The 27,028-nt window shown below is 46.4% G+C and overlaps 1 protein-coding gene across 9 annotated transcripts in view; it reads left to right on the forward strand.

Moving 5' to 3' along the window:
* LOC120758131 (contactin-4) overlaps positions 1–27,028 on the forward strand; it is a 264,846-nt gene that overhangs the window by 138,500 nt on the left and 99,318 nt on the right. The window contains exon 1 of one of the 9 annotated variants that reach the window (XM_040076015.2): positions 26,783–26,949. The exons of the other annotated variants lie outside the window; for them this stretch is intronic. The gene's annotated coding sequence lies outside the window, so the exon portion shown is untranslated. Of the gene's footprint in view, positions 1–26,782; positions 26,950–27,028 lie in introns of those variants that run through there. 9 annotated transcript variants of the gene reach the window in all.

Genomic DNA, 27,028 nt, shown 5'->3' on the forward strand with positions numbered 1-27,028 from the left:
GCTCAGACTGTTCCACTGCTTTATTTAACAACTCCTGATTCCTTTCCTTTCCTTTGCGTTCACCATCAGGTTACTTTTCCAGCATTTTAGACAACAACAAAGCCCTGAGAGCGGTGTTTACTTTCTTTCTGCTTAGCTCTACTGAACATAAAGCGACTTTTCTTCCGGTACTTAGGGGCACCTATTTCTGAAATTCGGTTCCAAGTCTTCCTAAATGCGCTCTGACAGTTTCTGAGCTGGCAGAAAATTGGATGCAGAGAGATTCTGCAATGCAGAGCCCCCACGTGTTTCGGGAATTGCAACCCCAGGGAAGTTGGGCTGCGGGAGCGCAGCGAGGGCAGAGCCTTTATTTCAAGCAAATAAACGAGAGAGTGGGAAAACAAAAGCGTGGAAAATATTTTGACTGTAATTACTTGAAATATAACTATTGCAAACTGCTCGAGGTCAGCGAAAGAGAGCTCCGGGGGGATGTGTTTGGGAGGGCTGCCTTTGTCAGAAGATCTGTGTTTAATGAAAATACATCTCCAGCACTACCTTTCCCCACGTTATTCTGCAGCAGCGTCTTCCCTGCTCTGTGCAGCACACTGAATTTACTCAGGCCTCAGGTTCTGTGTCCTGCTGAGGGAGATTTAACAGATGTACGGGGAGAGGAGTGCCAGAAGTTCTGTGTCGAGTTTTAGGACAGGTGCTGAGTGAGGAAATGGTTCCTTTCTGCTGCAGGACGTGCTCTGGGCCGACTTCTTTGGGCGGGTTTTAAATCTGGAATTTTCTGTGGCTGCCTGCAGCAATGTCTGAGCTGGCTGGGACGTGGGAATTCTGGTGTTGCCATGAGCAGGGCTCCCTCATTTGGGCTCTTTTTAAGGGATGCACTTGGATTGCTTCCCAGAGCTGTTGGGAGCGGTTTGTGTCGCGCTCTGGTGTTACGAACACGTGTGCAGGTGGCTGTTAAACATTCTGAAGTTAAGGGGCAAACTTGTGTTTTCACATTGAGCAAACCATTCTCCACCCTTGGGAAAAAATATTAATAACTGAGTTATAAAAAATGTAAAAAAAAAACCCAAAACAAAACCAGCCTGCAGAAAGTTGCCTACCAACCCTCCAGAGTGGACCCTTAAATGACTGGGAAAGTTCAGCTCAATTCTTGAACCTGAAAATGGAATACTTGGGTTTAGTTCTTGATATCAGTCAGACACAGCCCAGGTGTCATCCTGGTCTCTGCTGCAGAGAGCAGCAGGGCTGGTGAAGGAGGAGTTTTTGGGGAGAAGGAGGAGTTTTTGGGGTGAAGGAGGAGTTTTTGGGGTGTTCCCCAACAAACCCCTGTGGAGCTGAGTGGTGCCACCATCCCCAAGCAACCTCTGGTGCTTCTTTGGGGCTCCAGCCACTGCCATTCCAGCTCCTTGGGCCTTTTTGGATGTGTGTTATTCCTAAATGCACATCTGCTCCCTGGGAGTTGCACCAGAGCTTCCCCAGGTGTCCCAGCCGAGCCCCAGAAACAGAAAGAGCAGAATTTAGGATTAGCTGCAACTGCGAAGCTTGAAAGTAGAATATACAATAGTACAGCAAGCAAGGACATGAAACATAGTCTGAGTCTTAGCTTTGGCTAGGACAGACCTTAAAGCCACAGAAAAATACTCTTAGCAAGACAGCAGAAAGTTTTCAGCTTAATGATGGGATGTTGTGTGTTGTTAATAGAAAGCAAACAAGCGAGCACTGTTTGAAGCAGGTGCACGTGTGCTCTCAGCGATTGGCAGAACAATTGTCTGTGAGCTTCAGCAACGTGCTGTTGGCTGGAAAACCTTTAAAACGCCCCGTAACAAAGAGATCTTTGGCTGCTGCTGGCAGACCTGAGCGGTTGCCACCCCTCAGTTGTGTAAAACCCTGTTACACGGGACTGATGCCGCAGTAAAGGCTCGAGGAGCCCCAAATCCCAGCCCACAGGGGACACTGCTGCTGGTTCTGTGTGCTGGCTGCTGAGATACCCCAGCTCTTCACAGAGCTGCTGAGCGCTCACACGTGGCAAACCCACGGCAGTCATTTCCAAAGCAGCACTGCTCGTGATGTCAGGAGCTCTCCCACCTCCCTGGAAAAGGCTGAAGGTCCTGCAGAGCCACCAGCCCCTTCCAAGCCACCAGCCAGCCTGGCTCCCTGTTTCTCAGGCTGTTTTTCACTGGTTGGTTTGGGGTTGCCCTGCTGAGAACCCAGTGATGCTTTTTTGGACTCTGCAGTTGGTGTGTGTCAGCCCAGGGCTCCTGGTTGTGTTTTCAGGAGTCTTCAGGAGCTGCAGAGTAATTCTTTGGTGGCAAAGACCCCGGTTTGTTCAGGTTCCCTAAACAGCTGCTGTGGTGCTGATAACTTTCCAGAGAGCAGGATGAGAGGCAGAACAAGCTGTGAAGAGCAGCTCCAAGTCAGGACCTTGTTAGAAAAGGCTCTCCCTTGGGCAGCTATCCCAAAAAATCCCTGGTGTCAGCGAGCACTGACCACTCAGCCAGGGCAGAGGGATGGACGCGAGGGGCGTTGGCTGGGGGACGTGTGACGCTGTGTGCCTGAAACGGACCAGCCAAAAAGGAAATTATCAGTGTTTCTGTGAATCCTGTGCTGTCCTCTGCCTCGTTAACCTCCGGGAGCAGAGGGTTTCTCTGCTGAAGTGGTATTTGCATGTTAATGAGCTGCAGCGGCGCAGACACGCTAATGTCTGAGTGTGCATGTGCATATTTTATAGTAGTGATATATTTTATTAACCATCCACCTCCTAGCAGGGCCGTGGGTTAAGCCCAGCTTAGCCTCTCACCCACCTCCCTGCACCCCAGGGCAATGGGGAGGAGATTCAGAGCCAAAACTTGTAGGTTGAGATAGGAACAACTTAATAAAGTGAAACGCAGTGATAAATATGATACTGTAAGAAACAATCGAGTAAATAATAGCATAAAGTGAGTAATGGAATTTATAATAATAAATTATAAAATAAATAAAATATATATGTATTTATAATTAGATATAAATATTTCCGAAATGTTGACAAAATATATAAATAAACAATAATAGGGGTTTATAATAATAATAGTAAATAATAGTATAGGGTAAAAATCCAAGTGATGCACAGTAAAATTGTTCGACACCCACTGACTCACGGCAGATCCTGCCCTGAATCCGGACCAGCCCCTTCCAGCTGCAAGCACCACATAAATACAGGAGCTTTAAGAACAGAATTTGTCCTGGAGCTCTTGGTTTGGGGTCTTTGGTCGGTTTGTTTCGGTTTTGTTTGGGTTTTTTTTGTTTTGTTTCGCTTTGGGGTTTTTTTGTTCAATAGCTGAAGGTTTTTTGTTTGCTTGGTTTGGTTGTCTGTTTTGTTGTTGTTGTTGTTCTTTAGGGGTTTTTTTTAGTGGATTTTTTTTCCCCAGAACTTTTTTTAACAGGGAATTATTCTCAGAAATGCCTGTCCAGGCATTCTTTCCCCTTTTCTCTCACCCTGATCATAGCAATACCCCAGCAGTGGTTCAGACCTGAGTGTTTAGAGCACGGCTGTGCAACTCATGGGAGGGGAAAAACGCAATGTAGAATCAAACGTTTTCCATTGTGAGGCAAAACCCCCATAATTTATATCAATACATTCCAATATTCCAATTCCAACCCAGCTCTGTTAAAAACCAAACCTCAAAATTCACAAGGAGACGAGGATTTGAATTCATGCTGCTCTCCAGGCAGCTGCAGGTTTCGTACCAGAGAAATCCAGCTAATTTCGTGTCTGAATATAAATAATGAAAGCTGGGAGCCCTGTTGTACATATTAAATTATGGTCTCCTCTAAACGAGGCCGCAGTTCAATTTGTTCAGTGTATTTTTTTTTTTTTTTAAGTTTTTGGGTTTTTTGTTCCTGGTGCTTTGTAGCTCTCTCTGCACTTTGATGTGAGCAGGAAGCTGGGAAATGATTCATCTGCTGCGGCCCCATAATTAATTAATTTATATTTTGGTCAGTTCTGCAGCACTTTGCATTTCTGGAGCCGGCTGCTTAATTAATGTTTGCAGAGCAGAGGAGGCAGGGAGCCACTCCTGGTCCTCCTCAGACACCGCCCAGCCCTGGACACCACTGCAGAAGGGTTTGCAAATCAGATCTGCCTTGCCTCAATGCTTTGAGTGGGGTTTTTTTCCTGACTGTTATGGGGTTTTCCAAGTTGATTCCCAATTCCTGTATTTGGAAATCCCTCAGGAAGAGGTGTGGGCCCCCCAGCAGCATCATTCTGCGGGCAGGGTTTGGATCCACCTCTCCTGGCTGGGGTAAGAACGATGAAACCTCAGCTGGACCAAAATTCCTTCAAACTGAAGAAGACTTTTAGCTCCTCGAGCAGGGTCCTACAGCATCGCTCAGCTGTACCTGGGTGGAAAGGAGGGCTAAGAAAATGTAATTTGTGCTTTTTTAGGGATTACCCGGCAAGTTTTTCTTCTGTGGTTGCAGAGGATTTGAGTCAGCCCCTCGAGAAGCCTGGGCCCCTTTCCACCCCTGGTCTGTCATCAGCAAAAGCCCTTGCTGGACTGATCCATCACCTGATGGATTTAGCCATCATTCCCCAAATTAGGAAATCAGAGGCCAGCTCAATGCCATCTTCCTCGTTTTGACACACAGATGATTAGGTACATGATGTTTTTCTCTGTTTAACTCCCGACTCCATCTGGGCGAGTTGAATTGCCTCCTTCTCCAGAGTGAAGAAGGTGAGATGGTGCACTTTAGATAAACCAGGGAGCAGACAGACGTTTTTCCGAGCAGATGTTCCAACTCTCCGGCTGTGTATTGATCCCCTGTGTGTTTTACATGATGCCCCTTTTCAATTTAGCTCCTTTGCATTTGAATTCGCCTGGAGGTATTGAAATTAAATCTCGTTTAGGGGCTTACAGAAATACCTGCTTTCCCACGCATCTATCAAATCGGGGAGGATATGGACCCAAACTGATTATTTATTGCCAGTGAAAATGGGTTTTATGGCAGAACTGGAGGCAATTAGTTGGGTGTTTAATGGGTAAAATACTGTGTGATTCTTAGAAAACCTAAATATTGTTGGAAAGGGAATTAATTTTGTAATGCTGGTGCGGAGAAGAACAAGAGGTGAGGGACGTGGTGCGGTGGGAAACCTGCTGGGCTGGGCTTGGAGCTTGTGTTTGGTGCTGGGCAAAGCCTGGCTTAGCTAGTCAAAAACCAGTCTGTGTTGTGGGGGTTTCCTCCCTGCCTGGGTGCAAAATCCCTGCTCCTTTTCTCCAAGCGTTTCTGGGGGGTTTTCAGCATTTGGAACACGAGAGGAGCCAGCAGTTCCCACGGAGCCTTTTGGGGTGAAATCCCTGGGTTTCGGTGCGGCCCTTGGAGATGAAGTGGCTGGAAAATGCCGTTGGCTGAGAACGTTTTCCCTTGCCAAAGGTCTCTCAGTGAAGGGGGGATGATCCAAAGGGAACAGAAGTCAATCCAGCTTGGATAATTAAGTACCATAGATGTGGGCAATGCCAGAATCTCTGGCAGCTCCACTGGCCATGCAGAAAGTGAGGCTCCTCGCCACCCCTGCGTGTTTTTGTAGGGTCTCTCCCCAGAATTACTGTTCCCCTCCTTCAGCCAGGCCTGGTTGTCACGAGGGCTCCGATTTTTCCATGGTTGGGGCCATGAAATAGAAGAGATACTGACGTATTTTTGGAATTCGTGCTCAAAGTCAGCCCGTGGCAGATCAGTGGCTGCTCCCAGTGAGTTCTCCCTTTGATGAATAGAGCACAGAACGCTGCAGTTCAGCTGGGCATTGTTTGGTGCTGCTTTATTGAAGCATTTATCAAATGCTGTGATGGGCTGTGCTCTGGAATTAAGAATATGCCGCTGCCAGGCCGCGCTGACTCGTTACTGCAAGTTTTAGGAAGGATTTCCTGTGTGTTACACTGAAAAAAGCAAATCTTGCCTGTTGTCCCTTCCGCGCTTCAGCCTGGTTCTCTTCATGTGTTCAGACTTCTTTATTTTGCAGTAAAATGCACATATTCAGCTTCATAAATCAAGCTAGGACGCAGTTGTTAAATAGTCTGTGTCATATTAATTACTCTGTAAAGCAAGGCAGGCATTGCAACCATTTATAATGGACTGCTGGAGCAGTTGCTAATCAGTGAGACAGATAACTAATTAGCCAGCCAGCAGTCAGCATCTCCAGTTGAAGCTGGTGACTTTAAACTTCATTAAACTTTCCAGGTGTTGGGGAAAGTATGAGAAATACAGCCATCTTAATGGGTTGATGTGTCTTAATTCTGATTTTCTGAGTTGAAATGTCTGAAGATCGCATCTGTTTTGAGGGGCATTGTCATTTATAAAGCTTCCCGTGGCTGTCTTGCACAGCTGAGAAGAAAACAAGCAGTTGGTGTGTGAAAGTTCTGAGTTTGTCCAGTGCATGTTGGGAACAGCATGAACTTGGATGTGTCTGAAATTCCTCTTATCCCAGCTTTTAATTTGTGCCTTCTGCCTTGCCCTTGATACTTTGGGTGGGTTTTTTCCTGATTATTTAGGGTTTTTTTTTTTTTGCATTCATTTCCATTTCCCATGTTTGGAATCTGCAAAATAGATCCCTGACGGAATTCTGCACGTGATCGTTGTTTTTACCTGTGAAACAGGGAGAGTTCAATGGATGACCAGGGAGACCTGGAAGGAAACAAACAATTTTGTGATTTGTTATCGGGAAAGGCTGCACCTCATCTTAGAAACTGGAAAAAAAACCCTGCTGGCTCTCAGTTTTTAATATATGGGAGTAGAGCACTGGGTGGAGTGGGCTCCTGGGCTGGGCTGGATCCCCCACTCCCTTCCCAGAGAGGCAGGACGGGCGCTGGCTCCTCATTGACCCCACCAAGGTGAGGTGGCCGTCCCAGACGTGCCCGTGAGCCCCAGCAGGTGTGACGGACATCAGGCAGCACCGCCTTCCCCTCCCTGCAGCGTCCCAACACCGTGGTGTGCGCTCTAAAGCCTGCGTCCCCTTTCTCCCCAAGGAAAAGCAGAGCTTCCCTGAGGGTTTTAAAACTCGGCAGAAAATAACTCTCTACCAGCGGCTCCTTGGTAAATAATCTGCATAGAATTCCCCGGTATTTATTCATACTGACTTGGCTTTATGAAGTGTAACAGTTACATTTATTGACCTCTGAGCGAACTGGAGCGCTCTCTTTTCTCCTTTTTTGGGGAATTTGTTGGTATATTAGGGTGGAATATGGAATTTATCCCCTAATGAAAGGCGAGGGAGAGATGCCATCAGTCAGTGGGAGGAGAGACAACCCGGTGCTTTCCCATGTAAATTATGTGAGTTCTGGAAGGGAGCCAGGCGTTCATTCTGTTAAAATGGGGTTTGATAATTGAAACTAATTTAACATCGACCCCATTAAGTTGCATTTTATTGCTCATTTAATACGCCCGTCTCACGAGCTCCCAGGGCTGGGACACGGCTTTGGAATGTGAGCTGTGGATTCACCAAAGCTGCAGCCACTCCTGCAGGTGTGGGGTGAGCTCTGCTGTGGGGTCAGCTGGGGTGTGGGGTCAGCTGGGGTGTGGGGTGAGCTCTGCTGTGGGGTCAGCTCTGGTGTGAGCTGAGCTCTGCTGTGGGGTCAGCTGGGGTGTGGGGTGAGCTCTGCTGTGGGGTCAGCTCTGGTGTGAGCTGAGCTCTGCTGTGGGGTCAGCTGGGGTGTGGGGTGAGCTCTGCTGTGGGGTCAGCTCTGCTGTGGGGTGAGCTCTGCTGTGGGGTCAGCTCTGGTGTGAGCTGAGCTCTGCTGTGGGGTCAGCTCTGCTGTGGGGTGAGCTCTGCTGTGGGGTGAGCACTGCTGTGGGGTCAGCTCTGCTGTGGGGTGAGCACTGCTGTGAGGTCAGCTCTGCTGTGGGGTGAGCACTGCTGTGGGGTCAGCTCTGCTATGGGGTGAGCACTGCTGTGGGGTCAGCTCTGCTGTGGGGTGAGCACTGCTGTGGGGTCAGCTCTGCTATGGGGTGAGCACTGCTGTGGGGTCAGCTCTGCTGTGGGGTCAGCTCTGCTATGGGGTGAGCACTGCTGTGGGGTCAGCTCTGCTGTGGGGTGAGCACTGCTGTGGGGTGAGCTCTGCTGTGGGGTCAGCTCCGGTGGAAGGGGCTGAGCTGGACACTTTGGGCAGGTTTGCTGTGGGAAGATGCTTTAGGAAGCAGCTCATGGATGCTCCATCACCACCCCTGTGGCCTGTGAGAGTCCCTGCGGGATCCTGCATCCCCTGGGCTGCCTGGGACAGCTCTAGCACACCTGAGAAATCATCCCAGTCCTCCAGCAGTGCAGCTGGAAATCACAGAGTGCTTTGGGTTGGAAGGGACCTCAAAAATCATCCAGTGCCACCCCTGCCGTGGCAGGGACACCTCCCACCGTCCCAGGCTGCTCCAAGCCCCAGTGTCCAACCTTGGACATTCCAGGGATCCAGGGGCAGCCACAGCTGCTCTGGGCACCCTTTTTTGGGGCACGTTTATTGACTCCTGTCAAAAATCCCCATTTAAATCAGCCAAGGAGCTGGATCCATGAGGTTTTTTTAATTACATGGGATCCCCATCTTCTCCTGCCCTGCTTCTTCTGCCTTCCCCTGTCTCACTGTTGTCTCTCTGTTGTCTCACGCGATCCCTCTGTTTCACCACTGCTGCTTATGGCTCATTAAGTAATCTCCTAATTGGTTCTGAGCCTCTGGGTGCTGGTTGCAGCGGGGCTCTGGGTGATGGCTGCGCACACAGGGCTGCATTTACCCAAGCTCAGGGAGCAAGGGAAGGTGCAGGGGCGAGGGAGCGCAGCCGTGACGCGTGTTTGTTTGCACACGCCTTCTCCCGGGGCTGCTGCTGCCGTGGGGGTGACGAATTGCTGGAGCTGTACCCTGGGGAAGAGGAGCTGTAACAGCGTGCCTGGCTTGCATCAGGGGCCCTGGGGACCGGGAGCTGCTCCTGGGAATGCTGCAATCCCGACCCCAGGCGCTGGGAAGGGCAGGGAAGTTCAAAAGTGCAGCTTGAACCACTCCAGGAATGACAGAAGGTTGGAAGAGACCTCCAAGATGATCGAGTCCAACCCAGCCCCAACACCTCAATTAAACCACGGCACCCAGTGCCACATCCAGGCTTTTATGGAACACCTCCAGGGGTGGTTTAAAAACCCACTCCACCACCTCCTCGGGCAGACCATTCGGATCCTTGTACAAACCAGGTGGGAACGTGTCGAACATTTAAAGGTGAATCCATGGCTGAAAAGCCCCAGGAGAATCCAGCAGGAGCTGGAGTTCAATGCTCCTTGTGGGTCCCCTCCCATTCAGGATGGATTCTGCACTGACTGAGCTGCTGATCCAGGATCCAGATAACATTTATGCACGGGCAGTGTCTCCATTTTTAAATGTACACGCGGGAATATGAAGAGGAAGAGCAGAAAATGCGTTCTGGCAAATCCAGTTCTCACCCATCATGAATCAGCAGCGTTTCAGGTATTGCTCCACACAGAACCTGCAAATTAAAATTTAAAATTTCATATTTAAAATTCAAACAGTTCAGGATGCAGGAAAGGGAAGCACTGGGATTTTATACTGGTGAAGGATTTACAGCTTCTTTGTACAATCAAAAAGCTTTTGGGGCAGGAATTCACACAGAATTGGCTGAATTTGGGTGTTGGATTGCTGAATCCTCTCCCATCCAGTTCCCATCCCTGTGCAGGGACACGTTCCCCATGCCCAGGCCGCTCAGAGGCTGTTCAGCCCTGCTTGGACACTTTGGGAAATTCAGGAACTGCCCAACTAAGCTGAATAAAAAGCACAGGAGATGGGAATCTGACCTGGGAGTGGAGCAAGAGAAATCTCCACCTTAACCTTTGGATATTGGGAGTTATTCCTGGAATAAGGATGTTCCTGGAACAACCATGTCACTGCAATCATGGTCTGAGTGCTGTGTTTCTCCTCCCTTTTTTTGAGTAATATTATTTTTTAACTCTAAACTTTTAAACTTTCTTTAAAAACTTGATACACTTTCCCTTCGTTCCGACAGAGCAGCTCCGTGTCTCGAGCTCAGGTGTGGCTGCGCCGGTTTGGAAAGCGCTGTGCCGGGTGGAAAAACGCGCTGACGGGTTTTTTCCCGGGGGGGTGCGAGCGAAATGTGCCTGTCAGGGCTTTGCAGGATTGATCTGTGCGAGGCTGTCACCCCGTGAGCTCCGACACCTCGGAGGCAGCGCTGCCATCCGCACCTCCTGCAAGGTGTGGATGTGCTCCAAAAAACGCTCCTTCATCGTCACTTTCTCGAACGTGAGCGCCGACCGCCGCTAAAACTTCACCGCCCCTTCTCAAGCGGAGGCATTCTCTGGCATTTTACTGCTGTCTTTAAAAAAGTGCTTAGGGGCTGCATGGAAATGCAGCATTTTAGAGATGTCATGACAGCTTTTTGGTTTTTTGTTGTTTGGTTTTTTTAAGTACATTTTTAAGGTGTGCCAGCTCATAAAGCGTGTCAGTCCCAATCGGTGAGGTGAGGGTTTGCACGAGGATAAATTCCAGCTAGAAAAATCCCTTCCCACGCACTTGAGTTTGCACACCTGAGGGTTCCCCTGGCAGAGGAAAAGAGACAACATTTTAGTGAAATCTAGAGAGAGAAAATGTAGAGAAATTTAGAGAAAACAACACAAAATTTTCCACCGGTTGCTCAGCGGTGCTGGAGGACACCCAAAGAAAACCCTGCTGATGTCCCCTGCAGGATTTGTCCCTTACAATCCTTGGGGTTTTTTGAGCAAGCAGGAGTTTAAAAACTCTTTAGGTTGTTCCTGAAGACTTCAGATCTCATGTAAATCCGTGTGTGCAGCTGCCCACGGAGCATTTAAATAAAAAGAAAAATGTTTCAGTCTGAGTGTACAAATGTACTGGCAGTCTGCGCTTAAGGGAGAGCCTTAGCTTTGCTAAACCACGGGAGTGTGTCACTGTGACCCTGGAGATGTGGAATTCTCATCTCGAGCTATCCTCCATTATTAATGCAATCTAAAACAGACAATAAAGGCTGCAAACAAATTCCATACGCAGAGTTGGAGTGACAGAAAACCCTCCGTGTGCAGCCAGTTTCTGCATTGCTCTTCAGTGGATATTTCAATGTATGTAGTGAAAAGGCAATGCGGATATTTCAATGTATGTAGTGAAAAGGCAATGCACCCCTTTCCTTATTAATATAATCTAAAATAGGCAATAAAGGCTGCAAAACCCCTCCATATACAGAGTTTAAGTGACAAAAAAACCCTCTGTGTTCAGCAATTTTCTGCATTTCTTTCCAGCGTATATTTTAGTATATAAAGTGCAAGGGCACTTCATATATTGAAATATAAATGCGCCCAGCCCTTTCTTTATTAATATAATCTAAAACAGACAGTGAAGGCTGCAAAACCCCTTTACATACAGAGTGTAAGTGACAAAAAGCCTCCTCTGTGTTCACCAAATTTCTGCCTCCGGTGCACATTTAATTTTTTAACAGCTCCTCAGTGGTTTGCAGGGTTTTTTTCCCAATGTGGGTCAAATTTAATTTTCCATATTAACAACATCTTGCTTTCCATAAGGTGACCTCGATGCTTGCTTGCTGTACAGGTGTAAAATTTTCTTTGGAATGTATTTTTCCTGCTCTTTACTCTGGGTTGTTTCAGTTGCCCGATGTGAACCAAGGAGCTGGATTTAGATGACAAAATTCAACGTACAGTCGGGGAAAATGAGTGATTGGGCTCCTTTATCAGGGATGGCACACGGACACTAATTATGGTCGCAGCTATTCTGTATCTTAATCAGTTCCAGTGATCTTGTTTGTAATTTTTACTCTCCCTGACAAGGAGCTACTCAAAGAAATAAATTAGCCATCAGTGTAATTTGCTTCTTGGACACAAAAGGCTCCCAAATTAACAGGCTTTTTCCCCCTGGAGAGATCTCCCCCATCCTCTGTTGGGTTCTGTTAATTGTTCCTTTGTCCCTTTTTGTTTTCTGAAGGGCTCAGGATGTGCAGGCAGCAGCTCCCAGTGCCAGATCTGCTGCTTCCCTGTGCTCAGGCAGGAAAATAAGTCTGGAAAGCTCAAAAAAAGTCAGGGTTGGTGACCAGAATCGCCTCATATTCCCCAGATCCAGCCTGTTTCACCTGTTCCTGGGATGGAAACAGAGATTGGGATGTGTTTGAAAACGAATAATGAAATTTGGGAAATCAGGGAAGAGCAGAGGGTGCTGTGACAAAGGGATCTTGATAAGATCTTCAAAACACCTCATTTGATTCGTGCTGAAATTAGCACCTTTAGATACAGCCCTTCCCCTTTGTTGTGCTACAGGTGGTTTTGAAAACAATTTACAAAGAGACCTTTTTTTTTGTCTTTTTCATGCTGTTAAAGCAAATTGGTATGTAATTAGATTTATATAGTGAATAATCTTATTTGCATATCCAATTAATTCTTCCTGTTTTAATTTGCTAGGGCTGGATTCACACTGGTAGTTAAAAAAAAAAAAAAACACCAAAACAACAACACACTTAAATTATCAAGCACTCAGTTTTTCTTTTGCTGTTACTTGTTCAAGGTCTTCCATTAAAATTTGGTCCTGGGCATCGTCTTCCTTTTAAAAGCTGTTAAATAACGTGGAAAAAGGCCATAAAAATCCCCAGCCCAGGTGGCTTGTGTTGGAAAAATCTTGAGGGTCCCTTTCAGCTGCTCAGGGGGAATTCAGTGTGAATTTAGACTTTTCAAGCATCTTTTTATCATGGAATGGTTTGGATGGGAAGGGATCTTAAAGGTGATCCAGTTCCATGGGCAGGGACATCTCTCACTGCCCCAGGCTGCTCCAATGTCCAGGCTGGCCTTGGGCACTGCCAGGGATCCAGGGGCAGCCACAGCTGCTCTGGGAATTCCATCCCAGCCAGGAGTTCCTTCCTAACTTCTCATTCCCTGCCCTCTGGCAGTGGGAGGCATTCCCTGTGTCCCATCCCTCCATCCCTTGTCCCCAGCCCCTCTCCAGCTCTCCTGGAGCCCCTCCAGGCTCTGGGAGGTCTCTGGAGCCTTCTCCTGTCCAGGTGAGCATTCCCAGCTCTCCCAGGCTGGCTGCAGAGCACAGGGAGCATCTCAAGCCCTGGCAGCAGCTCCGTGGGCACCTGTCCTGCAGAGCTGTGGTGCTCAGAAGGGCAGGGGACAGACAGAGATCTGGAGGGAGGGCCCCGCTTGCAGAAGTTGCAGTTCAGTGCTCTGGATCCCACCAGCCCAGGCACCAGGGCTGAAGCAGCTCCTCCCTGCGAGGGGCTGAAGCGTGCAACTGCAGCAGCCTCCAGTCCCTGTCTGCAGCTTTATTCACTGCACACACAGCTTGTCTTTTACAGCCCAAGGAAAGTCTCGGTTATTCCCTGAGTCAGGAATAGCCTGGCCACAGTCCCTGCTTCCAAAAGAAGCCTCATCCCTGCCAGTCAGGGCAGCTTCCATCCGTCAGTGGCTCTGCTGCTGCTTCACCTCTCCAGGTTCCAGCTGAGCGCTGGCTGGGGAGCTCCTGGCGGTGGGAGCGCTTAGGAGACATCAGCAGCGCTGGAAAGTCAGCAGGATATATTTATTTAGGAGCTCCTGGCCTGTGGGAGACATCAGCGGGATATATTTACTTATTTGAATGTGCTGGAGCCAGTTTGCTGCCAGCGTGTGTGAGACACGCAGGTGCCAGCTCCCCTCGCAGCTCCTGGGGAGTTTGGGAGCAGAGATCTGTTATCCAGGGAGTTAGAAACAAAGGGATGCATGAGTCACTAGGAAAGGGGGGAGCGGGTACATTGTAACCCGAATTAAAGTGAGATTTCAGGATAGGGAGAGTTCCAGTTTGTAAAGGAGCCTGGGGTGACTCTGAAGGGTGAGATCCTGGTAACTGGAGTGTCAGAACTGTGCCATTTATTTATGTTATACTATATTATATTACATTATATTGCTTATCTTTTATTTATTTCTTTATTTTAATATTTATTTTTCAATTTTGCTTTCGTTCCAAAGTGTCCCTTCTATTTCAAAGATGTTTTTGATGTGTTCCCAAGGGATGGAAGGTTTTTCCTAGCAGCTCCAGGGTGATGTCTGTCCACCTGTCTAACTCATCAGCTGATGGGCAATAAGCTCCCTGGTTTTATTTATTTATTTTTTTTCCAGTGGCACACTCCCTGCTTACCTCTGAGTGCCCTTCACCCTCATCACAGTGAGATTGCTGATCTCCTAAAATTAATTAACGGGGTTTGATTTCACTTTAATACCCAATTGCTTCTTTGCCAAATGCATCCCCGCTTTTATTTGAGGCCAATATTTTGAGCAGCTGGTTTTGTAAAATCAATTTTGTTAATTTTACCAGAAAAACACTGGTTTATTCTTTTTGTGTGTGTAAGAAGACGACCTTGGAGCTATGAGGGTTTTTTTTGTTGCTGCCCTTGGGTGGTTAATGGAAGCAAAATTTGATTACAAGGAGGGAGAAAAGTGATTATAAGTGGTTGGCACATAAAGCCTAAAAACCCTTATGGTTTCCTTCTCTCTGGCATCATGGATCCTGCATTCAGTGAAATCAGAAAATCCACCGTGTGATTCTAGGGGGTGGATTCTACAGGGGCTGATGGTTAATTCAGGGGGCTTCAGCAGAAATGGTGTCAGGGAAAGGGAGATGGGCTGAAAATGGATGTTCTCAGGTAGGTCCATGGAGCTGCTCCGAAGTGAGCAGAGGACACCAAGGAGCGAGAGGTTAAGAACGGAAAATTAAAACAACGGCGCCTTTAAAAGGTTTAATAAACGAGGCAAATGCCTTGCGTAATCGCGTTGCAACGATTTGAAACTGGTCCTGAGGAAAATTGCTTTGAATCTTAATTAGCAACTAACGGTTATTAGCTAAATCCGGTGCCAGGGAAGATGTAAATAGGTGCGAGTGCTCCCACCTGCAAACGCTGCCGCTGTTGTCCCAGTTTTGGGCAGTTTTTACCCAAAAGCTGAAGCCACTGCAATAGGTACAAGTGCTCCCACCTGCAAACACCGCCGCTGTTGTCCCAATTTTGGGCAGTTTTTACCCAAAAGCTGAAGCCACGGCAGCAGATCCCAGGTAGGCAGCAGGTCCCGGAGAGCACCTGGGCTGCGCTGCTGCCAGCCAGGGTGAAACACAAATGAGGCGACAATTGGTGGCAAAACAATTTATTTCTGCGGACGGGTTTTGTCTCCCGAGGAAGAACTGCGCTCTTCTGCTCAGGCAGGAAAATGAACCGTGCCGGGTGCTGTGCCCCGAGGTGGTGGAGAGGTGTTCAGGGAGTGCGTTCCCACTCTTTTTTCTCTTGGATTCATCATCTGCCCGCTTTGTAAAGTGTTCCCAGCCCAGCTCCAAACTGCTTTTAGCTTCCCAGGGCAGGGAAAGACACTGCGCTGTCCCAGCGTGTCAGAAAAGTCGGGGAAAATGACCTCCAGCTCTCAGGCACTTACTGCAAACCTATTTTAAATTGAATACGCAAGCCAAGATAATACAGGCTGTTTGATAAGAAACATTAGAGAAATCCATAACACCAGGCTTTTTATTATGGGTTTATTACATCCATCTCTCCAGTGGGTAATGGAACTTGTAAATATACTCTTATGTAGGAGTCTCCTTGCGGGCTTTTTATTCATGCTGAAGTAAGCACAGCAAACTTATTTGCTGTCAGGGTACATTGAATTTAAGATTAGTATTTATTTTGGTTCTAAAGAGGTTCTGCTTTTGTGAATTGGAAGTCGGAGCGGCTGTGGGAGAGGAGGTGGGAGCTGCAGGGGGGCTTTGGGGGGCGAAATGAGTTTTTCCAGGCAAGCTGCTGGTCCCTGGATGGGATGCAGGGAAGGTGCACACTGTGGGCTGTGGGTCGTGTGCTCAGGGCTCCTCCAGGAGGGAAAGCTCGCTTTGTTTAAGCAGGAGCTTGCTGTGTGCTCATTGACTAAGCCCAGCAAGATGAAAAACCATCCGTGGGATTAGAGAAATATTTAAGGGATGTATTCCCTGCGTTACTGCGCAGTGCAAACACGGGCACGGTGCACTCTGCACTGTAAACATTTGTTCTTTGCTGGAAAATGCTTTTAATTCTCTTCTAGAGGTAAACAAACTATTGCTGCTGCAGCAGGAGCCCAGCAGGCTTTTGCTTACTTGGGAGAAGCCAAGGGTTTGTGCTGAGTAAAGAGTCGAGGGAAAGTTTACAGAAAAGTTCAAAAATGGGTTCAAATTGCAGCAGTGCTAACAAAAAGCAAGAACAGCTCACAAGTTTTTAAGTAATTTGTTGGAGGATGTAGTAGTTAATTGGTTGTCATAGTATAGGGAAAACAGTTGTTAATTAGAGGGTGTTAATTGGACAGACAGACCAGAAACCTGATGAGGTGGCAGCAAAGCTGGCTTGAACTCAGGATTGTAACAGGTTTTTTCGGGTTCCCCATCCCTGGCAGTGCCCAAGGCCAGGCTGGATTGGGATTTGGAGCAGCCTGGGACAGTGGGAGCTGTCCCTGGGGTGGCACTGGGTGGTTTAAGGTCCATCCCCACCCAAACCCCCCCATCCACCCAGAACAAAGGGGCAGAATAAACCCAGCCAGGGCCAAGTGAAGTCTGCATTTCCAACGATGACAAAGATCCTGTTGTTGTTGTTGTATGAGACAGATGATGAGTGAAGAATGAAGGATGTGTGTGTTTCGTTAAGGTCTGAGGGTAACAAACATGCTTGAGCTGCGAAACCACATCTGTGTCAAACCCACCCGAAGGAAACCACCCTTCTCCTGGCTGGGCAATTCCTTCTGTGCTGCTGCAGCTCCGAAATGCACCAGCAGACAGCTCAGCACTAATTCTGATGTCTCTTCTCCCGTGTATTAACTGAATATTACCATCTCCATCTCTTGCATCTTTAGAAAGACGGAAGTTTTTTTAAGGAACATGTTTTGTTTTCATGACTTTCTGTTTCTTTCTGTGTCTTCGGGTTTGTTTTCACATCTTTGTGTGTGTTTGTTTTCATGTCTTTGTTTTCATGTCTTTACGTATGGTTTTTTTCATATCTTTACATTTGTTTTCTTGTTTTCATATCTTTCTGTATGTTTGCTTCCATGTCTTTATGTTTATTTTCATGTCTTTATATTTGTTTTCTTGTCTTTGTTTCCATATTGTCATGTTTGTTTTCATGTCTTGATGTGTGTTTGTTTCCATGACTTTATGCTTATTTCCATGTCTTTATATTTGTTTTCCTGTCTTTATGTTTGTTTTCACACTTTCTGTATGTTTGTTTCCATGTCTTTATGTTTGTTTCCATGTCTTTATGTTTGTTTTCACACTTTCTGTATGTTTGTTTCCATGTCTTTATGTTTGTTTCCATGTCTTTATGTTTGTTTTCACACTTTCTGTATGTTTGTTTCCATGTCTTTATGTTTGTTTCCATGTCTTTATGTTTGTTTTCACACTTTCTGTATGTTTGTTTCCATGTCTTTATGTTTATTTTCATGTCTTTATGTTTGTTTTCATACTTTCTGTATGTTTGTTTCCATGTCTTTATGTTTGTTTCCATGTCTTTATGTTTGTTTTCACACTTTCTGTATGTTTGTTTCCATGTCTTTATGTTTGTTTTCATGTCTTTATGTTTGTTTTCATACTTTCTGTATGTTTGTTTCCATGTCTTTATGTTTGTTTAGCCCTCTTTATGTTTGTTTTCCTGTCTTTCTTTGTTTCCGTGTCTCGGAGCTGCTTATTGCCACTTCCTCAGCGCTGTTTCAAACTCCCCTGCAGCCCCAGCGCTGCGGGTGCTGAAACTCTCCCCGAAGTGATGGCTCGAGCAGCAGATGGAACTTTGTGCCTTTGAATTCTTGCTGAATTCAAAGAATTCTGAATTCTCAGGACAGCACCCTGCCCAGCCAGCAGAGTGATCCATAAAGAGTCGTTCCCTGCTTAATTCCTGCACATTCCTCGTTATGGGGAGCGCTGCTGTGCTTACTGGAGAAGAGCTAAAGCCCAAGCTCTCTGTCCCAGATAAAAGGCTGCTTACAGAAATTCTTATTTGTCTTTGACGCCTCTGAAAAAAAAAAAAAAACCAACAAAAACAACAAATTAGGTTTTTCATAGTGCATTCTCAATCCGGTACAATCCTTAATTTTCAAAACACAGAAAGCCTTATTTTTATTTTTTTTTAAATTGTAATGAAAAACTTGCTGAAGCAGTGCACGTTATTTCGATTACCCATTAAGCCTTCCCTGCTCTAGAATGAAATTACATGATTTTCATTGAATTTCTTGCTTTTAACTTCTGACTTGTAATTTACCAAAAGAGAAAAACAAACCCCTACAACTCCACTTGTCTCTCATTACTCCCAAGATGAGTAACACGAGTCTGCTCCTGCTTTGGCATCTTTCTGATATTTTGGCTTTTTTATACTAAAACACAGGCAGGAATAACATTTGTTTTATTTTATAATCATATTTATTTTATGAGAACTGTCATTGGCTTGGCATAAATGGACTCTGCATAGTGAGCGATTTATTTCACTTTATTTCATGTTGATCACATCAGTAAGCCATAATTTCTTATTGAACAGTGAAATGAATATATAACCCAAATTATAAACATATATAATGATATATAATTATATATATAATAATTGTTATATAATATTACATATTATATATTACTATATATTATTATATAATGTATTTATTATATGACTACACAATCTAATTATACATAAAGTTATATAAATTATAAATTAATATAATTTATTTATAGTATTAAATATTACAAAATCTATACTTACCTACCTATAATTAAAGGACATAATTATACTTTAATTATAAATAGGCCTTGATCAGCTGGAGAAAATACTCGTGATCCCCTTCAATTTAACTCTTGCCCGGCTCTCCTCATCAATACTGAATTTGCATTTTGCATAATCTCGGTGCTCTCTAGGTGAGGAACCAAAGTCTTCATAAGTAAAGAAAAACTAGGAGCAGCTTCCTCCTATTATTGAACAGGATAAAGCTGTTGTCCTTTAATATTGTATTATCCTATAATAGCTTTATCCTGTTCAATATTAGGATATTATCATTGATTTAGATATATATTACATATTATAATATATATAATACATATTGTAATATATATATAATATTTCTTTAGTGAAAAAAAACCTCTTTCAAGGTCACTAAGAGGAGCTTCTCTTCCCGAAGCCGAGCTGTGCACGGGAGTTTGGGGTGGACCAGGGGAGGTGAATTCTGTCCCTGGGGCATCCCCATCCTGCAGCTCCTCGGAGGCGAGCCGGGAGCGTTAGGGAGCTTCTCCTGCTGGTGTGGCAGCAGAGGGAGGAAAGGCTCTCCTCGCAAACGCCACGCTTCAGAGCGGCCTTGGAGAGCGCTCAGCAGCCGCGTCAGGAGGAAGTCAGGGGCTCACAGCTAGTACTGATATCTCTTCCCCGCTGCGTTGCTTGAAAGTTCATAACGTTTAACAAAAAACGTAAAGGACTGCGTGTTGTCCTTGGGCAGATTGTGCAAATTGTACTCCTGGCTGCTCCTCTGGTGCTTTGCTGATTGAACTCGGAGAACTTTAGTTAAGCCTTCCCTCAGTTTGGCGTTCAGTGGAGTTAATTTTAAGCCTGGGTTTGGTTGATTTTAAGGCTGGCTTTGTGCGGGGTCTGGTGTGCCTGTGTCTGCATGAAGGGTCTGGTCGCTCTGCAGGGGTGACCCAGCAGAAAAATGGGGATAAAAGGTGACTTTTAGGGTTGGGGAGTGCCCGTGGCGGGGTGCTGGTGTGTCCCAGGGCTTCCAGAGCCCTCTGTGCTCTGTAATTTCCCTCTGGGTACTGGGATTGGCTTTTGTTCCGCTCCGCTGAGGGTTGCAGAAACGATTTGAAAAAACAACAGCGAGAAAAAAATTGAAGGGCAACTCCTCAAATGTGCCCTGAATTGGAGCAATTCCAACCTCTCCAACGAAGTTAGAGAGAGTGAGAGCAGCTGAGCTGCCAGCCCCGTGTCCCGAGAGCAGACTTGCAATGCCTCAAATCCATTTATGGAACAGAACCACCTGGAGATTACAGCCTGGGATCCCCTTTACAGCATTAAACACTTCCTTGCTTTAGCAGCAGGGAAAAGTGAGGGAGGTTTTCCTGCCCAGCGTCGGGGTGTGCAGCGCCTTGGACTCACCTCCCTGTGTAACCCCAAAGCAGAGATCCTCCTCCTCTTCTAAATATCTTAATGCTTTTTTAAGCCTCAGATGCCATCAGTCTTGCGTCAGACCATTGGATGCTGATAATTTTGCCCCGAAAATATAAATTTATAACATGATGAGCATGAGGTTTCCCTTTCTCACCGCTCTGTCAGTTACCTTTTGATTCCTTATATTGAAATATTGTCCTTTCTCCTTAAGGCAAGGGCTGACCAGTTTAGAAACAGGAAGAAAATTGCAGAGGGTAATATTTATAATGGGACAGATGCTTAAAACTTGCCTGTGCCAGTGCTCTGTGATAGAAAGGAATGTGTTTAACAGTTTAATTCTACTTGGGTTTTGGTGGTTTTTGTGGGTATTTTGTTGTTGTTGTTTGGGTTTTTTGTTTGTTTGTTTGTTTTGGGGGGGGTTTGGTTTGTTGGTTTGTTTTTTTGGGGGGGTGGTGGGGGGTTTTTTGTTGTTTTTTGTGGGTTTTTTGTTTGTTTGGTTTGGTTTGGGGTTTTTTGGGTTTTTTCCAAAACATGGAGAAAACAAACCTCCATCAGGTGGGGATGATGAGTTTTTGTCACACATGTCAGCATTGTCTCAGGGACATGGAAATGTTCCAGAATTGCCAAAACCAAACAGCCCAGGAGAACTGTGCCTGCTGTGGACTGAGTTTAATTTATAATTAAATAGTTAAGAAATGTTTTACTCTTTGCTTTGTGCGTGGTTTGAAAGTTCTGTGCCTGTTGGTTGGAATCCCTGATGGTCTCCCCTGTACCCACCTTGCCATTCCTTGCTGGGAAATTTAGATGGAGAAAGAAGATTGCAGAGGGTAATATTTGCACGACAAAAATATTTTGCGTGACAAAAATTCATCGTCTCTACCTTGATATAGGTTTGTTTTCTCCCTATTTTGGGGGGAAAAAAAACCAAAAAAAAACCCAAAACAAGTAGAATTTACTTGTTAAGACATTCCTTTCTGAGGAAAGGAATCACAGCGCTGGCACTGGCGAGTTTTAAGCATCGGCCTCGTTACAAGTGTCACTCTCTGCCATTTTCCTCTGTCTAAATCAGACAGCTGATTGCAGGCTGTGTGCTCAGAGCAGGCAGATTTCCCTTTGACACTGCAATGTGTCGAAATGCCCATCTGTGAATTTTCTGCCCGGTGGTGCAAATGAAGTTTGGGGTGTTTGGGCTCTTGAGTGTGCCAGGCTGATCATTCCTTCCTCTTCCCTGCCCCGGTAATTCCATCTGCTTATTCCCAAATATTTGAGGGGGGACTCGGTGGCCTAAGCAGCTCTGTAAATAGCTGGATAGAGAGCTGGCAGGGATCAGCTTTCCTTCTGACAGCGGCTAATGTACTTAAACCTGAAGAGAGAAAAGAGGCTTCACCTTGAAGGGAAGCACCAGAGAGCTCCTTTCACCTTGCAGCTTTCTGCAGGGTTTGGCTCCTCAATCAATCGAGAGCCCGGACACATTGCCAGGGTTGGCTTTGTTTCTCCAGCCATAGATGAGACAGAGATTATTGAGGTTGTTGCCCCAGGGACGTGTCTTTTCTGAAGCTGCGGGATTTTAGAGGAAAGAGGCTTTTTCACTAAAAAAAAAAGGTGTTTTGTAACTTTGCCTGTCTGCTGCTGGGGTGGGGAGGAGGGCATTTGTTAACCTGGCTTTCACACACCTTCCTCATTACATCAAAGATTAAAATCAATGGGATTTCAGGGAGGTACTGTTGAGGCTATAAAATATGCACATGTCGCCAACTGCTTCTGCTTTTTTAATACATCCACTTTACAGTCCCTGTCATACTCAGGACAGCTGAAAGTCTTACAATAATGGTGTGTGTTCTCGGCAGACAGCAATTATATCAGCACCTTACATCTTACTAATAAGTCAATAGATAATTAGCACAGGCCTTGGAAACGTTTCTATTCCCAAAGAGCTCTATGCAGGAACGCCCAGCACTGGTGGTAGCACCATTAGCACAGCGTTAATCTGAATTTTACTGTTGTTTTGTACTGACTCACAGCTCTGTCGTGGGCTGATGTTGTCCTCAACAGAGCCCTGTGAGCTCCTCTGTTTGTTTTCCCGCTCTGGGCTGTGGTGACTCAGGGAAGAGGCTGGTGGTGAAGAAATTTGTGATTTCCTGCAGTACTGGAGCAATGTGCTTTGTGGGATACTGAAGGGGGGTGTGTGGTGATTGTCAGGCTGTTGGCTTGCTAAAAGAACACAAACTGCATCCTGTTAAGTGAGGGGTTTGTTGAGGACAGGTCAGTCCTTGTGCTGTGCTGGGAGTGGGCTCTCCCTGTTTGTACCCAGGAGAGGAGGCACAGGGAAAATCCACTTTTGTGTGTGTCTATCCACACATGGATATCCACATTGTGTGTGTGATATCCACATTTGTGTGTAGGATATCCACACATGAATATCCACATTTGTGTGTAGGATATCCACACATGGATATCCACATTTGTGTATACAATATCCACACATGGATATCCACATTTGTGTGTGTGATATCCACACATGATTATCTATATTTGTGTGTATATCCACACATGAATATCCACATTTGTGGTATGATCTGGTGTCAGCATTTGATGTGAAACCAGCTGACCGGATGGCATTTGCTCTGTTAATTAATCAGGGAGCATTTAGACAGAAGCTGGGATGTGGCTGTGGCACATGCTGAGGGAGGGAGGGAGGGAGAGGCTTCACGGAGCTCTCCCAGCCGGAGCTGCTGCTGGTGCTTTGGTGCTGGGCTGGCTCCTGGCATTCCCCTCTGCTGGATCCCATCTTCCCTCAGAGCTCAGGGCACTCTGCTGTGATTAACCCTGCCTTTGATCCAGGCTGCTCCAGATCCCCGGGTCACCCCTGAATGGAGTTGTCAGAGCGTGGCTGGATCCATCTCGGAGGCTGGAGCTCCTCCACAGCTGCCTTTACGAGAGGGGAGAGGTATCTCCTCCTGTCTGCCGGGGTTTTGTGGCCTCTCAGGAATATCTGACACTGCTTTGGAGCTCGGGGCTCGGACACTTGTGTGTCACCTGTCACCTCCCAGGCAGGGCTGGGCTCTGGCTTGGGACAGCAGCGAGCTGGGCCAGGGAAGGAGAGAGAGGGGACGGCAGGAGAAAAGGGGATGGCAGGAAGGGAGAGGGGACAGCAGGATGAGAGAGGGGACAGCAGGAGAAAAGGGGACAGCAGAGGGGGAGAGGGGACAGCAGAAGGCTCACGGTACCTGTTGGAGACCTGTAGGTGCCACAAAAGAAGCCCAGCCTTGTATCAAGGGGCTGTCCCCAACGATGCAGAGCTGCGAGACCCTTCCCTGGGAAACACCATTTCATACACTTTTCAAATATCTGGGGTTTATCCTCTTTTATTTTTTCCCCTTTGAATGGGAAGCACCTTTAGTGGGGCTTGTTAATGAGAAATCTACAGAATGAATGATAGCAGGACTATATGGTGTAAAATCATCTTTGCTTTCATCTCAAAGCCGAGTGCAGTCGATGTTAACAGGAGTGATAGGCAAAAACTGAGGGATGAGCCAGCCAGCGGAGCCCTTTCCTGCTCAGGAGGGTGGAGTGCAGGCGCTCACCTTGAAGAGCAGGCTGCTGTGCTCGTCAGCCGTGCCCTTGAGCTGTCCTATCCATTCCACTCCCCTCTTTTCTGAAGAGCTGCTCTTCCCAAGGTGCAGTTTTGTCTGGAAGAAATAACCAGCTTGTAGCACTTGTGTGAAAACAGCCCAGCGCACAGAGCAGGCAGCAATTCCCTCGGCAGCAAACAGGGAAAGGATTTTTCTCTTTTATCCTGGATATACTCCAAGAATTCTCTGTTCAGTTTAGTTATTATCTTTCCCTACGGTGTGGAATATTCAATTAAACTTTCTCTCAAATTGGCCATAGCTTTCAATGGAAATTAAAGCAGTTCTATTTAGGTACCAGTATCTGTCACCAGGCTTAATGTTCAGAGAGAACAGGGATGGCTCCACCTGCTTGGTGTGAATTAACCTCGGCTGACATTCCTCGTGTTTCAATTCCTCAAAAGCAGGGGGAGATGACAGCATTTAGCATCCAGCTCGCATGTGCTGGCTCTCAGCTTTGGGGTATGGAGGGACACAGCAAATATACTCTTCATTTGGAATGTATTCCAATTAATCTGGCTTTTTTTTCCTCTTTTTTTTTTTTTTTAATAGGTTTTGTGATTCACTAAGGGGGAAAAATATATATCGAGCAGAATGTTCTTCTAAATGATCTATCACTTTTCCATCCAACACCATATGGACACACACCTCCTTCTGTGGTTAAAATGCTTCTTTTATTGGGAAATCGACTGAAATTTCCCAGACCCCGCCTCTTGCTGAAAGAAACACACTTCTGTCGGAGGAGGCAGACCCAGAGCAGGAGTACATTTGTTTGATCTGACAGGGAGGGGGAAAAATGCTTTTTGGAAGCCAATCGCGTTTGCAGGTTGTCTTAAGCTGGGGGCGGCTCGTGTTCCTTCTGGGCTAACTCATTTTGGGCTCTTCAAAAGAAATGTAACTCAGAAGAATAAAATCTGCCCCTGGGAGCGTCTCAGCAGTTAGTTTGGCTGGGAAGGTTATTTGTTTTATTGTCCTGGGACACTGGGAGACGTGTGAGGAGAGGCAGCAGCTGTTGGACGGTGTAAAAGGGAAGCGGGCTGAAATAACTGAGCGCTTCCAGGTGTGTGCACACAGGGATGCACTGCTGCCTGTTCTTTTTCGATGAAATGACCAAAAAAGAGTCTGTTAGACACAATCTGATGAGGAGGGTGAGGGGAAAAGCCTCCAAGCACAGCAAAGCTTCCTCCTGGCCTCGGTGGTTTCTGTGGGTTGAGCTGCTCGTATGCTCCCCAGTGATAAGCCAAAAATGTGTTATCGCTCTTGGAGTGCAAGTCCCTGGACATTACTGCGACAGAAATAAAGTTACCACTTTGCGTTTGTTAAAAAAAAAAAAGTGCAGAATTTGTATTTCAGAGTTACCCAAATAGCAAAAGGTCGCTCCCACAAAAGCAGGCACTGACAACAAACATCTGAATAACACACCTCAGTCAAAAATGGGCTTTTCCTTGTGCAGGCACTCGTAGTTTCCTGTCTGCAGGAATCTAGATGGCAGCTTGTTTTATTTATTAGTGACTCTTTAGTGCTCTGTGAAGCAAATCCTCCTCCTGTGTCAGGTTCTGTGGCTCAGCCCTTATCACCCAGCGCTGGGATCTGGGCTGCAGTGATTTCCATCACACATTAAGGCTGGAGCAAAGCAGCTCCACAGGCTGAAGATTAAACAGCTTGGACTTGCTTATCTTGGTTATACCCAGGCAGCCACAAGGGGAAGAAGAAAGGCACTCAAAATAATTTTATCTAGCCAGTGGGGCGAGGTTTTTGCTGCTCCTTTGCTGTTTCCCTTGTAGGCTGCAGCTGCTCTCAGAGCTTCTCCCTGCCTTGCCCAGCTCCCTCTGCTTGAAAACCGCAGCAGGATTCTTCCTCTTGCTGCCCAGCAGGAAGGGCAGGCGGGTTTTTTTGCCATATAAAAGATAAATGTTGAACGGTGTCGGCAGCAGGTGGAACGTTTGGAAGTGTTTTCATTTGATCTTTCATGAGCTTCTGCCTCAGCTGAGGTAAATTGAGTTTATTAGTAGACAAACCCAGCGTTTTCGCCCGTTTGTGGCCATTTCTACCTGCAGTTCTCCGTCTCGAGTGTGTGTTTTTTTAATTAGTAAATTGCTCGCTAATTAATTGCACAGGCAGGATGTGGTGGTTCTTACATGTCACTCCCAGTGCTCGGTGTGGAAGTTAACCCTTCATTAACCCTTGAAGACCAGGATATGCTGCAGCTCCTCCTCTGCTCCTGCAGCCAGGTGATGTCCTGGATGTGTGGGGACACTTCTGCACCTTTAGATTTGTTCCTGTTTCCCACCTCAGGTGGATGAACTGTTTACTTTTAATGCAAGCTGCGTTTTCCTGTGATGGGAGGGGGGGCCAAGGTCTGACCTTTGGTGTGATGTGACGTAAATGACGCTCCCTAATTGAAATAACAGCAGATGACAGCCCAGGGAGGGGCATGAGGCAGGTGACAGAGGCAGTCCAGCACCTCCCTGAGTCAGCAGGTCCCTAACTGGATTATCTGGGATGTTGTGGCTCGTGCCACCATCACACTCTGTGTTTCTGGGGTTTGAAGCAACTCTTACACAGGACCCGAGCACTTCTCTACTTTCCAGTGAGAAAATTGATGCATTCAAACATATATTTTCAATTTCTTGCTTTCAAACGCCCTCACACAGTTCTCAGGGCTATAATCTGTATGGGCCGGGCTAGAATGTTCTTCCTTGGGGTGAATGAGGCTGCTCAGGGAGTGCAGCAGCCCTGGGTCTCGGGAAGGAGTCTGGATGCCATAATCCAGTCCCTTATGCTTTATGGCTATTATTATCTTTTCCCACCAGCAACATGAGCTGCACACAGGTGTCATTTAAAGCTAGGGACGATGTGTTCTGAATAACAGATGACTTTCAGTCAGGTATCGTTAGCATATAATTAAAAATAAAGATAAGTACAAGGCCTGTGGCTGTGCTTGGTGCATCCTCTGTTGTGGGGCCTGAGGGAGAGGTGGTTCCTTTCTAATCTTCCTGGCAGAGTCTCTGTGAAATACTTCTGTGGAGGTGACAGAATTTGCTCTCCCTGGGGTGAAGGGCTGCTGTTCTATCCTTCGTGAATCCAGCTGATTTCCCAGTGTCAGGGACTAGGAGGGTTATTCCCGTTCATTCTCACCTTTCTCCCATCTGGAAGATCCATCATCCTCTGGTCCTTCTTTATTTTTTCAGTAATTTTTTTTGTACATCCCATCATCTCTATATTTTTTTTCTTCATTTTCCCCTTTTTATTTCTACATTTTCCCTTCA

The sequence above is a fragment of the Hirundo rustica genome, chromosome 12 (assembly GCF_015227805.2).
Source record: "Hirundo rustica isolate bHirRus1 chromosome 12, bHirRus1.pri.v3, whole genome shotgun sequence".
In the NCBI taxonomy this organism is placed as follows: Eukaryota; Metazoa; Chordata; class Aves; order Passeriformes; family Hirundinidae; genus Hirundo; species Hirundo rustica.